The 15,620-nt window shown below is 37.9% G+C and overlaps 1 long non-coding RNA gene across 4 annotated transcripts; it reads left to right on the forward strand.

Annotated features, from left to right (window-relative positions):
• Positions 1–4,181: 4,181 nt before the first annotated feature.
• On the forward strand, positions 4,182–14,506 carry LOC144016662 (uncharacterized). 4 transcript variants are annotated; one of them, XR_013282962.1, is made up of 5 exons: positions 4,182–4,316; positions 4,895–4,969; positions 5,060–5,107; positions 6,664–6,724; positions 13,421–14,506. It is a non-coding gene; the product is annotated as an uncharacterized LOC144016662 (long non-coding RNA). The 4 variants fall into 4 exon arrangements; XR_013282961.1 differs by having other exon boundaries at positions 13,424–14,506; XR_013282963.1 differs by lacking the exon at positions 6,664–6,724.
• The last annotated feature ends 1,114 nt before the right edge of the window (positions 14,507–15,620 follow it).

Below are 15,620 nucleotides of genomic sequence, written 5' to 3' on the forward strand. Positions count from 1 at the left end.
TAACAAAGTTGAGCTGTATTTTTATGTTGCCTTTTTTTTTTAATGCTAAATGTTTTTTAGGAAGAAGAAAATAATATTCTGCGATTGGCTGGCAACCAGTCCAGGGTGACCCCCGCCTACTGCCCAAAGCCAGCTGAGATAGGCTCCAGCACCCCCCGCGACCCTTGTGAGGAATAAGAAGTCAAGACAATGGATGGATGGATAGATGGAAGAAAAGAATATTGTGAGGATTATGTTTGTTTGTTTTTTGTTTACAAGAAAATGTTACGAAGATGGAGTTGTATGAATCATAATCAATCTTTTTTTTTTTTTTTTTTTTTTTTTTTTTTTAATGATTGATTAGAATTATCGAAGTAAATTTTATTTTTCTCCCACAAATTTTCAGAGAAGAATGTAATTTATTGAGGTGGAAAGAGCTTCATAAAAAAAGCTTTACATTTAATTAAGTTATTGTAATTAGATAATAAAGGCACATAATTTTGGGGCAAAAAAAAGTGCATTATTATAAGGATTAAGTTACATTTTTCTCAGACAAGAGGAATAATATAATAATCAAGTGATAGTTTTGTGAGAATACATTGTATGAGAATACATACAAATGTGATAACATTAACCCTGACCATAACTGTGTTGAAAAATGGTTTTGTTTTTTTTCAAGGAAAAAAAATGGAAACAAATTTAATACAGTTTTCCCTCATGTTTCACTGGTGATACATTCCAAGAAAGAAAGTTAACTTTTAAAATGCAAAATGTAGAATAAATACCAAAATGGTGATTATAGTCTGCGTTAATAAAGCAGCACGAGGACAATGTCAATAACTACAGTAAATTCAAGTTCTCTTTATTCTTAAAATAGCTTGCGAATTCTTCAAACCAGAAACTGGGTTGCAAATATCACCAATGAAAATATGCGATAGAACGAATCCTCAATAACCAAACCGCGTACTGAGAGAACGCTGCTGGAATGTGAGGTTCTAATAAGGCTTGAGGCTAAAGAGAGGCTCCCTCTAGTGGTCTGTCAAAGAAGCACTGCCTAAATACACCTTAATTATATTAAGTAATTAGTCCTTTGTACTTAATCTTTAAGAACTGTTTCAAACATTTATTTAAATAAAATTTTAATTACATTTGGATGGATGGATGGATGGATGGATGGATGTGTAACATGTTTTAACTGAAAATTTACTAGTTAAAACAAAAAAATCATTTCATTTTAAATGCAGCCGTGCTGAAAATGAGCTGGCAATGCTGCAAGGGCTTCTGTGCTCAGTGTGAGGGGGAGAAAAAAGGCCAATCCCCTGATTAGCAGCGTTGACCTTGAACGTGAACAGTGATAATGACGAGCGTCGGTTTTGTACGCACAGTGGCTCTCAGGTTGTCGTCCTCCAGAGATGAGGAAGCGGCAGACGGAGCATGAAGGGAAGGCCGGCTGGCTCTGCGGCACAAAGTGGGATTGTCTGACACGATGTGCTTAGTTACACACCGCTCCATGCAACGCTACTCGCGCCGCGGCCATGTGTGTGCGTGTGTGTATACGACTACGCGTGAGACAAGAAAAGATTTATCATAACCCACTTTTGCCTGCAGAGACTGGGATGTATCCCAAAAATGCCAGCAGCGGTGACCGCAGGCATCAACATCAGCATGAACACTCAAACGCAACGCTTACAATACAGTACATACACTTCCACACATTTTCTTCCATACATATATATATATATATATATATATATATATATATATATATATATATATATATGGGTGTCAAAGTTAAAGCGTTAACTAATTAATTAATCACAAAAAATTATCGCATTAATCATTGTATTACCACGGATTAATCACACTATTGACCACAGATGATCCTTTTTAGCTGACAGTGGATGGTTGCGTTCAAGGTAGCCGTTGGAGTTTGAGTAATAAACATAACTTCATGCATGAAAGTGAAGAATTTAATAAATGTTTACATATGCCATAGGTCATTTATCCCATTTTAAATAATGCAAATAATTTATTGATTAGAAAAAGAAGGATGAGTGTGTGCAGCGGATATAAATTTTTGAAGACGTCCTCATAACATTAAATGTCGAAAAAATTAACACATAACATGTGCGTTTCAAATTTAGCGGGCAAAATATGTTGGGGAAAAAAAAGCCTTTTTAAGTCATGATTAATGATCGTGATTAATCAAAATTTTAAGATGTGATTAATCTGATTAAAAAAATTAATCGTTTGACAGCTCTAATACATACATACATATATATATATATATATATATATATTATTATTATTTTATTTTTATTATTATTATTATTTAAAAAAAATCAACATTGAAATATTGGTATATTCAAATTCTGCACTTAATTCCCTTTAAAATGATATATAATACATGGAAGTACCTCATAAATTGACAAAGTTACAGCAATTTTAATGTTGGAAAGTAGAAATCCTAACCTGGCAATATCCATCTGGTACCTCTCCACAGAAATTTCGTCAGGAAAAGGCGGGACATTCTGTACAATAATTTGAGCTGATTGGACGATGCGACATTCTCCACGTTTGTTTTAACCAATCACAGTCACTGGTGAAAATTTTGTGTTGGTTCTTGTCGAAGGGAACGAACATCTTACCAGCTAGAAAGTGCCTCTCGCTGTTCGACATTCAACAAGGAAACGGCGAGAACAGAATTAATAGCAACGTCCATTCGTTCATGTTGGGTTTGTTTGTTAGCTCCGGCGTCTGCGTTGGCTTCCTGGTTTCATTACGGTTGCATTTATATAAATCATTTGTCAATTACGTTTGAGGCTAGAATATTTGGGTTGTTTTTAAACAGTTGCGCAAGAAGCGACACTAGCTGCAGCTAGGTTAAAAACACTCCCCCTAGTTACGATGCATACTGTCTAATAATTACTATACTATACTATACTATACTATACTATACTATACTATACTATACTTACTCACTCACTCACTCACTCACTCACACGCAGCACGTACAGATTGCTGCCGAGACACAACAAAAAAAATCTTGCTTGACCTTGTGAGGAAATGATCTTTTCTTCTCTTTTTTTTTTTTTTTGTCCCAAACAAACAAACCTTGACACACTTTGGCTGGATTTACACTACGGAACCCAATTATTTTTTCACTTTCTATTTCTATGGGCATTTAAAGGAAGAAGAAAACAAAGCTTTATTTCACAATTGCTTTCATTTTAGAGAGAAAATACAGGCAGAGTTTGTGTTTGCTTTAGAAGAAAAATAAACATGTGCTTTGTGGACTTGGAGAAGGCATTCGACGGTGTCCATCAGGGAGTCCTGTAGGGGGTGCTTCGGGAGTACAGAGTACCGAGCCCCCTGATACGGGCTGTTCAGTCCCTGTATGACTGATGTCAGAGTTTGGTCTGGCAGTAAGTCAAATTTGTTTCCATTGAGGGTTGGACTCTGCCAAAGTTGCCCTTTGTCACCGATTCTGTTCATAACTTCTATGGACAGAATTTCTCGGCGCAGCTGAGCCGTTGAGGGGTTCCGGTTTGGTGGCCTCAGCATTGCATCTCTGCTTTTTGTGGATGATGTGGCGCTGTTAGATTTATCAAGCCGTGATCTCCAACTCTGAGTGTGAAGCAGTCGGGATGAAAATCAGCACCTCCAAATCCGCGACCATGGTCCTCAGTCGGAAAAGGAAGGAGTGCCCTTTCCGGGTCGGGAATGAGATCCTGTCCCGAGTGGAGGAGTTCTAGTATCTTGGGGTCTTGTTCACGAGTTGGATCCCAAAAACGCAGACACAAATAAGAGTTTAACGCTTTATTCGCATAACAAATCTTGTTTACGCGGAACGTACTCACGACAAGACCACACAAAACGAGAAGGTATCATGGATTAAGAGGCGTGGAACTAACTTGGGGTGTGGAGGTGAGCAGAGGAATAATTCGGCAAAAAACAACTTCTCTGGTCTGACTATCATCGTCTGCGAATGAATCTGATAGGCCAGATATGCGGATAACTCTGATAGGTTGCTTAAACATGACTGACACGTATGAATCGGAATAGCTGCTGACCGACATGCGGGTGAAACTGACAGGCTTCTAACCAGTTGAAAGAGATTAAACATTCCTGACATCAAACAGTTGCAGGTTACATGCTGATTACATCAGTTCAAAGAAAACAAAACATGTCAGACATCATTAGGCAGTTGCAACAACAAAACACAGTCATGACAGGAACAACTTGGGTCCTGCCGGAGGAGCTGGTTGAAGTGGCTGGGGAGAGGGAAGTCTGGGCTTCCCCTTCACCCGACCCCGGATAAGCGGTCGATGATGGATGTATGTATGGATAAAAATAAATCAAATATAAGGATGACATCATTTTTCTCTGGGAAAAATAGCTAATATCAGTTTGTAATGTCAGTTTTGTGAGAATAAACATTTTTGATTTAGATGACAAATATGCTGTGGGACATGTCAAATGTGTTTCGAATATGGTACAGGCTGCTAATAAATTGTATGTATGGTAGCTAACTTTTTAGTTCAAAACATATATTTCATCTGAAAGACTGTTTTATTTGTAAAGACTTTGGGTAATTTTTTCCTTGAACTTAATTTTTTTTAGCAAAACATTTTACTGTGGGCATGAACGAAGTGCTGTTGAAGGCTGGGCGATCATAACATCATTGTAGTGATTGGCCTTGCTGGAAACATGTCAGGCTTCCTGATTAAAAATGCTACTGTTTCTTGCATGACTTGAAAGTCACTTGCAGCAGAAATTAAAATTACATGAAGTCAGCGAGTGGGTGGCTGCGAGATCACGGCGTGGGCCAAACGCTTAATGGTGCCAAATACTTCTCAGGGGATTAAAGAAGTCACTTTTTCCTTTTTTCCTCCTCCTTTTGCTTCTTCTCCAGGAATACGAATGAAGATGTGCGCCGGTGGGGCGCAGCGTCGCCGAAGGAAGCTTCTCACGTCCTGGTACCAAATAAGTGAGATGAAAGCACCACATGATGATGATCATGACTTCCCGGGAAGAATTTGAATATTTCATGTGTCCTAGTTTCCGTTTGTCCCCTCAGTCCACACCGCCTCCTGCCGTCCGTCCTACCTTTCCCATTTGGATCAAGGTGAGCACATCATTTCAACACCTTACTCACGCACGTGCGACTGCTGAAGAACATGCACACATGCGACTGTATGTGTTACTGAATCACAATTCCAAGTAGTTTATCATACTGTTAACATACCTTAAATAGAAAGTCAACCTTCAACATTTCTTGACAATAATAAGTGAGCTCACTAGTCTAAATATGACATTCTGATTAATATATTTGTGGAATATGAGTTAAGAAGCAAAATGCAGCTGTTTTCAACCATCTCAGGGGGTGACTATTTTTATTTTTTTTAATTAATTCATTAATTTTGTCACTCACTCACACAAACATGCACGCAAATGTACATGGTCTCCCAGATGGGGAAGCGAACCCACGCCAACCCCCACCAAAGGCAAGTGACGCTTCCACTCCTCCACCCGGAGCCCGGGGGCGGCCATTTTGCCACTTGCTGTCGACTGAAGATCACATCAATGTTGATCAGGGCGCTCAGGCAACAACCAATCAGAGCTCACCTGTTTTCTGAGCAACTGTGATGTCATTTTCACTCGACAGCAAGTGGCAAAATGGCCGCCTTCTGATATTGATAAAAACAGCTGGATTTCACTGCTTAACTCGTATTCCACTGATGCAATATTAACCAGAATCCAGTAATTAGACTACTGGGGCTACGATTGTCAATTTAAATTTTTTTTGATTTTTTTCCCCTTTAATAATATATGTCAAACACACCTCTCACCTAAAAAATGACACAGCGAACTTAAGTGTCATAGTAACAATTCATCCACAGGCCAGACGACACACTTGTAGACAGTGAAACAACAAACAATTTTTGCACAGTTTGCAATACCTGCGCAAAGCACATTTACTGATGCAAAGAAGACAACAAAAAGCACCCAAAAATTATGCAGTCGGTGTGACAAAAATGCCTAGAAAAAAACAATCACACCATAAAAAACAGTCCCGGGCGAGCCTCCAACATGATCTATGCAGTCATCAACTCAAGGAAGAGGATAACAATCTGTCTTGGTGACGTTATTCACTTTACAGAAGTCTGTACAAAAGCAGTCTGAGCCATCAGATTTATTAGCTAGGAGACATGGTGAACTCCATCATTTTACCTCTGCTATACACCTTTTGTATACAGGAGTACCTCTTATTACATCTGCTACATGGATAATGTGTTAATTAGCTGCAGAGTCGCTGGGATGCACCCTGGCCTTGAGCCAGGCAGGCTGCAGTTGCTATGGTTTCAAGTACCCCCATGCTTCTGACCCTGCTCTTGTTATTCAAGTAGCTTTGAACAGCATAGAGAACAAAACGAAACAACTACAACAAAACATCATGACAGGTTGTTAATTACAACAGTTTTTCTCATCGAGAGCGCTCCAACTATTTCCTTTCATTTTTGTTTAGTTTTTTCAAAGAGCCGCCGGTATAGTGGAGCTGTCCGCTGTTTGTTTTTCCACTTGATCAAACACCTAATAAGCCTGAAAACAAGTTTGTACCTCTCTAGCGACATTTGTGTTCAAACACGTGTTTGTCTATCTTTTTTTTATTATCGTGTGTAGTTCTGGCAAGGTGAGAAGCGACTGACAATGCTGATGTCTGACACACCTGAGCTGCCTTGGGGTAATAATTTCTGACATTTACACTTAGACAGCTTTCAAAATCAATAAGTCAATAATAAGTGAAGAGTCAGTGACCTCAAGGCATTCTTGCAATCTTTTTAGTAAAACTATTTACAACATCCATTGGCTTTAAAAGGAAACCCGACTGCAATGACAAGTTTTCTAACATAAGTATGAGAGAGATTCATTTTTCAAAAAAAAATTTCAGTTTAATACAGTTTGTATTCAAATTTATTTGGAGATGCGCCACCATTGTTATTTACGTTGTGACCACTGTTGAGAACGTTACTTTAAAAAAGTAATTAGTAATAATTACTCATTACTTGTTTAAAAAGTAACCAGGTTAGTAATTGAATTACTTCATAATAAAAGTAACTCGTTACCAGGCAAAGTAACTATTTTCAGTACCTGTTTTATATCAAAAATTGGATTTTAATTTTTTTAAATATTATTAATATTGTCATTATTATTATTATTATTATTATTATTATTATTATTATGCAAATAATGTAAATTATGTCCAGGTTCTCTAAGGTGTTTTCATTTATTTTTGTGAATATTTGTCACACAACAACAACAATAATCATAATAATAATAATAATAATAATAATAATAATAATACATTAATTAATTAATTAATTAATTAATTAATTAATTAATTGCCACTAACCGGTAAAAATGGAGCAATCCGGCAGCGCCTAATTCATTAAACACGCGCAGATGGGGAAATCCGTCACAAAGTGCTCTGCCAACCAGATTGCGCCGGTGTCATTTGCGCGGATGTAAATTAGGTAATTTGCATACATTTGATGCAAAATATGCCCACCCCAATGCAAATGAGACTCATTGATATACAGCGTCTAATTTACTAACGCCAGCGCTAATAGCCACACGGAGTTTGCAAATAACGCATGTATGAACCTGCCGCAACCTCGATCCCAGGATCATGACAGCAAATGCATGGCATTTGCGGCACAACATGCACGGCAGATCACGCAGAGGAGAGAGAGAGAGAGAGAGAGAGAGAGAGAGAGAGAGAGAGAGAGAGAGAGAGAGAGAGAGAGAGAGAGAGAGAGAGAGAGAGGGGGGGGGAATTTTTCTATGTTGGTTTAAGACACATAACGTAACCCGGGCTGATCGGCAATGGTGGGGAGGCATTTTACGATCATTTTTACATGCCAGATGCATACTGTACCTGCGATTGGTTGGCAACTAGTCCAGGGTGTCCCCCGCCTACTGCCCAGAGCCAGCTGAGATAGGCGCCAGCAGCCCCCGCGACCCTTGTGAGGAATAAGCGGTCAAGAAAATGGATGGATGGATGGATGCATACTGTACGCCCACGCCAACATCTGAAAATACATTTTTTAAAAACGTTCGCACCAATAATTTGTACTTTATGAATGAATGACGTCTTCGTCATCCTCTCTGCTCTGTACAGCTTAATGGCGCTAAATAAGTAAAACTCGTACTCTCTCTCTCTGCCCAACCTCACTTTCTGATAATGTCATCTTTCTCTCAACTGTTACTATAACAACCATGTTGTTGGCGCAAATCCATTGCCATGTGTGGTAAATCAGATGTAAATTTGCTCCAAGCTGTCATTTTTGTGGGCATGTTTGCGCCGGTATATGATTAGAGCAATATCCTTCGTGAATAGGTGGGTAACTGGGCGCAGATTACGGCTGCAGTTGTGGTGCAATATTTTGCGCTATTACCGGACACAGCGCATTCTTAGTGAATATACCCCTGAATGTGTTGTGACGTAAATAACAATGGCAGCGTATGTCCACATAAAGTATTGTACAAAATGTATTAAACTGGAAATGATTTTTGAGCAATGAATCTCATTATAGAGCCAACTTTTCATGACAGTTGTGGTTCCATTTACCCTCCTCATGCATAGGTTCTGATGGATTAAATGAACCCTTTTTTAAGTAAAAAAAAAAAAAAAAAAAAAAAAAAAATACAGAAAAAAAAGATGTCCCTAGTGGTGCACCCGCTAATTTCTTTCAGGTAAAGCAAGTGGTAGTCACTCAAACGACCTCAGGGCCTATTTTTTTTTTTTTTACAAACATTATGAAATGGTCTATTTTGTAAAAATCATGTGACAGACATTATTAAGACAACTGGGACTTAAAAAGTGTTAACCTGTTAAAAATTAAAAAAATAAAATAAAATAAAAATAAAAAAGAAGAAGAAGAAAAGACATGCTACTGTGTCTCCTTTAATGAATTATGTTCCACCGGGGAGATCGTCTGCCGTAACATGGAAATGTGAAGATAATTATAAGCGCCTGGAGCCCGCTGCCGTCTTCGCTATTAGATGTCAGGTGGCCTCTTGAGATGGTCGTTTCTAAGATAGATACTGCACTCGTCTTCACCTGTGCTGGCGATAACGACCGTAAAAAAGAAAAAAAAAAAAAACATGGATGGAAGCCCGGCACCTCTTGGTCTTATCTATAACAGATGGCACTGCGACTCAGCGCGTCATTTGTTTCACAGATAACATGTGTTGGTGCACATATTGACGGTACTTTGATTACCTGCAAGGTTCACCATCATCCACTGTGCACTTTGTCTCTCCACTTCGACATGTTGTTGTCTCCAGTGAGTCACAATATATAGATGACTACAGCACATGCACACGTTCGCAATTATTTCTTCCCCGTCCAGAGACAAAAAGCATCCCACAGGCTATCACGTACATGCCATGGCAGCAGGTGGCGATATCACCTCTGACAGTCAAGACATTTGAACCTATCAGAAGCACTCGGCAAAAATCAGGGGCTAGCTTCGTGAAGACTGATTTTCAGAAAATTGCTGCCATGAGAGCTAAACAGCCATTCTTTTTTTTCAAAGTAGCATTTTGACATGTGCAGCATAGTGTTTAGTGGTTAGTATTCTTCCTCAGTTCTAAGATTATGGATTTGAATCTTGGCTGTGGCAGAACAGAAACAGAATGAACAGAATAAATACAAATAAATAAAGTAACACATGAAATGTATTAACTAAAGAAGTACAGTAAACTCAACTAAATTAACTGATGGAACTAAGATTATATTATATTATATTATATTATATTATATTATATTATATTATATTATATTATATTATATTATATTATATTATATTATATTATATTATATTATATTATATTATAAGATCATTGGGTTCATGGGTGAGGTGGAGCCTATCCCAGCAGACTTTGGGTAAGAGGCTTACCTTGCCTAGTCGTCGCATGGAACAACAAACATTCACACCTATGTACAATTAATTAACAAAACAGACAAAAGCAACAAATGAAACTGATGAACAAACCTGACGAACTGACAAAACATCAAACTAATTCAACTGAACTAATTAAACTAACTAGATGATTCATGTTTTGTTGACTAAAAGACATTTTGCAAGTAGATGAAAATCCAAATGACTATGAGACTATGTTATAAAAAAAGAAAAAAAAGAAAAAGCATGCATGAATAAAAAACATAGTTCAACTAGTGTTTTTGCCGACATGTTGTAAGAGTTTGCGTGCGCCAGCGAGTCGTTGACATTTATTCTCACATGAAGCGGTCGCTCGCTAAATCTGCATGTTTTACACTGAGCTGTCAAGGCTTTACGGCGATGAAGATACTGCTCAGATGTTCCCCTATTATCTCACAGGCTCAGCTTGCACACAACTTAAGGCCCCCAGCAGCGACTGGTAAAGTAGAAAAGTCACTTTTTGCCACCACTTCTATCACTGGACAATTATAATATTTATGAGAAGAAACTTGGGAAAAACACAGTACATAGTTGTATTCTTTGGATGTTAGATTTAAATCCCTCCACAGAAAATAAATAAATAAAACACACCAACAAGAAAGAGCACTCGAGCATTTTTCAATGTAATTGTACAACACAATGACATAAATGGATATGAGGCTGCTGTTCAAACTGCTGACAGGAGTTAGAGGGGGAAAAAAACACCCAGGGGATTAAGGCAGTGTATGTGTGTGCCTTTTTCATCTTCTATTACTTCCCTCAAGTCTTTGCAAACAATAATCCATTTCATGATGACTGACTGGTAATCACGTTGACCAGTTTTTTTTTGGTGATATGTCTGCATTATGAAGTGTCCTCTTCTCTATTCGACATGTCGTCCACTCAAAATCACTAATTGTGGGAATGCTGAAAGCATTCCCACAAGTTATTCGGATCTTTTTTCGCCTCACTTTATTTTCCGAGAAACATCTCCCATATAATACTTCCGATTTACACCGTTCAAATTTCAACTTGCTTCAAAAATTCACGCCTTCGTGGTATATATCATCTGATTCCACATTACTTTCAGTACTCACATAATTTAAAATTATCAACTTTCTCCCATTCATTTGCAAAAAGGCGGAAGAACGTTTTCTAAGTCCCTCTTTCCATACATACATACAACTGATCATCATTAACAGCTCTCTGATTACTACTCAGTGCATTGTCCAGTGACCAGGAGGTCCCGGGTTCGAATCCCACCTCTGATTATATCCATGGCAATTATGCTTAGTGATATAACTGTAAACCAACTGACTATCATGTAATGAAATGCACTACAAGTGCAAGTTGGCTTTCATCAGATGGCTATTTTTAAAATAAATACGCCATTAGCCATGAATTTGAACCAGGCAAGTTAGATCAGTCGTTAGAGCAATTTCTTCCCCATGGAGAACCTGGGTTTGAACCCCGCTTGTGCCACATTTTAGTACATTCGATGGTTTGATACCAACTGACTATCGTTTCAGGAAATTGATTATAATTTCTCTGAAATGATTAAATCCCACTTTAGACAGATTGCAGTTCAAATTTTCTTCTTATTCATTCATCTTTCAACTTCAATTAAAACTTGGTCATTTTCACATAATTTATCTTTCAATTTACTTCATAAGAATTCAGCTTAGTATTCAGCTATTAGCATTCAGCATTCCCACGCAATTTCTCCAGAAATTGCACTTCGACTAGTTAGTAGAGAAGAAACTCGGATAATGGGAAAAAAAAAAAAAAAAGCCACACCAAAAGCATCTCGTCCCATTAATTTTGCCCCAATGGTATCTCCACAATATTTTTGCACATATGGTGTCCCAATACTTATGTCTTCCACATGATGTGCCCGATAAAGTGGTCCTTATGATGTCCCAATGCTTTTGCTATTCTAGTATGTCATGCATGCCCAACTAATGGTTTGTAAGAGCCCATCAGCCACCAAAATCGCCAGAGCCCCTTGGAGATCCCTTCTTCAAATCTTGCACTGCAATTGAGCTCGCATCCAAGGTGCCACTTTCAGACACATTAGTTTACTACTAATGCAGGAGCGCTCATTCGCTCATCATTAGCTGAAGAATGAGTCATACCCCAAAGGGGGGGAAGGCCGCTGTGCTTGATGCAGCCGAGGTTCGACCGTCACGTTGAATGAATGTGACTAATGAAGATGGTGTGACAGCATACGCGGGCGGGGACATATTTGTAGCAGGGACCATTCATTCATTGGCAGGGGAAGCCCGCTTGTTAACACCCTTGTAAAAGCTGGTGTTTGCATTAACAAATGCATGTTGCTGAGATTGCGTTCCGACACTATTCAGGTGGGATGGTGATAGATGTGCGTGCTAGTTAAAAAGGATGTCTCTTTTTCTTCCTGTGGTTGGTAGTGGTGTAAAACTGCAATTGGTCTGATATTTAAAGCAGCTATATGGAAGATTTAAAATTTCAAATCGCTACTGCCACCTGTGGCCGAAAACAAACTGCACGCTCGTACACGCTGCGCGCACTCGTACGTGCACGACTTCAATACTGAAGACTGGGCTCTTCATATCCAATTAAACTATGTTTTCAGAGGTAAGAAGTTTTGCTGGCTACTTCACGGAATGAGACTCTCGATCCCCACTAAACAATTGATGTCCACGGGACGTGCAGATCATATTGCTTTAGTCGGTCGAAGTCCAGTCCTGTGCTGTACTCCAAAATGATGTGCAAATTACATCAATTAATTGGACCTCATTCCGATGTTAATATGCAGTTACATATTGTAGTCACCCCGCTCGACGGACGTCAACCTGATTCTAGTCAGTGTATGTCGCCCCCAGGCTAGCGTCATTGTGCATGAGCCAAAAGGTGGGCTGTCATTTATGGAAATTGACGATTGTGAAAAACATATAGACCCATTCACTACTTAGTGTGATACGGCCGTGAATGTTATCGCCATTCAGTAGTACCGTTCACATTCCGTTAGCATAATGTAGCTACAATAGGCTGTTTTCACGGAGGAAAATAAGGCAACATTTAGCCTGATTGAAATGGAACGTCTGTTCTTCATAAAGTCATTCTGTTCTATTACATTCAACTTTGCCGCCCCTTTCACGCTAAATGTTGCCGTCCACCTCACTTTCACCCCAATAGTTACGACCGAGAAGTGATCGATCTTGAGGTTACTGCTATTTGAAAACAACACTTTTTTTTTTCTAAATGTCAAGATACTCGCTTCTTACCTTTTGGAGTAGAAAGAAAGCCAGCTGTGAATCACTTTTCTAATCCAAGTCCAATCTCAACTCTCTCCACCGCTGAAATGTCAAACCAATGTTCACTCTCGTTCTTGCCCGGCGTCGGTCACTATCAAGTTTAGATTTTTTTTTTTTTTTTCATGGCACTTGACATTGTTTTCATTTTTTTTTTTTAAGCAGCCTTCCGCGGAGTAACAGCGGGTGTCTGGGGCAGCCAAAATCTGTACTAGTTCCGTCTTCACGCGACAGGAAACAACTGACGATGACGTGCATGACGTCACATCCCGCAGACAGAGGGCGGGAAATTCGAAGGATTCGGACCAGACGCTTCCTAAATAATATTGGCCAGAGGCTTGTAGGAGTACCCATTGTGAACAGCAAAGATGTTGATCTACTAATTAGAATATGTTTCAGTCATAAATGGTCAAATAAAAAGACTATTGTTAAGATATTTTGGGGGGAAATCCTCCATATTGTAGCTTTAATCATTTCATAGAACTGACCATATTTGGCAATTGGGCTTGCTTCTTTAATGGTGCCAAAAGGATGATTTTATCTGGCTGTGTGTCTTCTTCTTCTTCTTTGATCTTTGTTACTCTTTAATGGTGTCATACTTTCCTTAGACACTTCCTGCTCTTTAATTGTTCCATTTGATTATTGAATTCCATGATTCTTGTAACTATATTTTTCAAAAAACGTTTGAGTAATGAGTTCAAACATTTATATGAAGTCAAAAATAGTAGGCTAGTAATAGTAGTAGTGTTGTAGTAGGTAGTAGGCACTTCTAAACCTCCCTTATTGGATTTGTAGAATGCATTTGCTCACAGCTACTACTCATTTCTCATTTCTCTATTTCTCATGATGGTAATTTAGCAAATTTAGCAAACAAGAGCACAAAATGTCGATTCAGCCAGTGACATTAGTAAAGATTTGTATGCCCCAGACTGGAAATATGTGTTAAAATAAGACAAGAGTGACGAACAAAACAACTTGTTCTCAGTTATTTGTCTAAATGTTATGTAAACTCTTCACCCATATATTCGGTATTCTTCATGTGTACTGTCACTATCGAATATTTTTTTTAGAATCGATTAATCTATCGATTATTCAATTGATTAATCAACTAATTGGATTAATTTTAGTTTTGCATTAAAGTGTATTACAAAAGCATTTTACCCTGATTACTGTTTATTAAACAGTGCTTTGTGTGTATTCCATACTTCATATTCGTATAGCGATTAAAAAAAAAAGGTGGGATTGATGTATTATGTTACCGGTTTAGTCATTGTTTTCCAAAGTAAACACAGATGTTTGCAAATGTGTTATTTTGATTAAACACAGAAGATAAGCAGTCTTCCTTCATGAAGGACTATAAAAAAAAATAGTGAACAATTACTGATGATATGCTGAAATCAGAGGATTTAGACCATTTTAAATTAAAAAAATGTCTCTAAACGATTACTCAATTATTAAAATAGTCATGGATTAATTTGATAATCAATTACTTGTTGATTAATCAATTAATTGGACAGATCAAATTTTTTGTTTAAAAACAATTATGATCTATATACTTTCATTCTCATCTAAAAGGAAATACAACACATACATTTTTAGAATTTTGTGGTGGGGTTGTATAGTGCTTTTGATTGAACAGCATTAAAAAACAACAACAACAAAAAAAAACACCACAGCAAATCAAAAATCACAACACCGAAAAGGTACACAAAAAACAAACACACACACAAATAAAGTAATCGCAAAAAAAAAAAAAAAAGTAATCACAAACACAAATCAAAAAATACAAAACAAAAAACAACAACAATGCAAACACAAATAAAAAAAAACCCACAAACACAAAAACCGGAAAAAAACCAACAAAATGGTTACCACAAACACAAAATGAAATACCGCGAGGTGCACCTTGATTGGATGTGCGCAGCGGTGCATTTGGATTGCCGTTTTTTTTTTTTTTTTTTAAATGAAGTGCTCTCACTCACTCGCTCACGTGAGCAAAAAAGCGATCGCCAAACACCCATGGAACAGCCACTCTCTGCACCTCTCGTCCAATCATTCGTGAGTATGCTATATATATATATATATATATATATTGTATTTGTGTTTTCTGATTTGTGTTTGTGATTACCTTTTCGTTGGTGTGATTTTTGATTTGTTGTGGTGTTTTGTTCTTGTTTTTGGGTTTTCCACTTCAGGGCCACCGTACATCTTACCTGGAAGAAAACTACTTGACATAAATAACTTCTTTTCAACTGACACTTCACACATTCAAAAGAAAAAAAGGCTACATTCATCATTTGAGCAATTCACCTTATTTTCTCAACCACTCTGCCTTGTTCAAATGACAAAAGTGGTTTTGTTT

This window comes from Festucalex cinctus, chromosome 3 (genome assembly GCF_051991245.1).
Source record: "Festucalex cinctus isolate MCC-2025b chromosome 3, RoL_Fcin_1.0, whole genome shotgun sequence".
Lineage (NCBI taxonomy): Eukaryota > Metazoa > Chordata > Actinopteri > Syngnathiformes > Syngnathidae > Festucalex > Festucalex cinctus.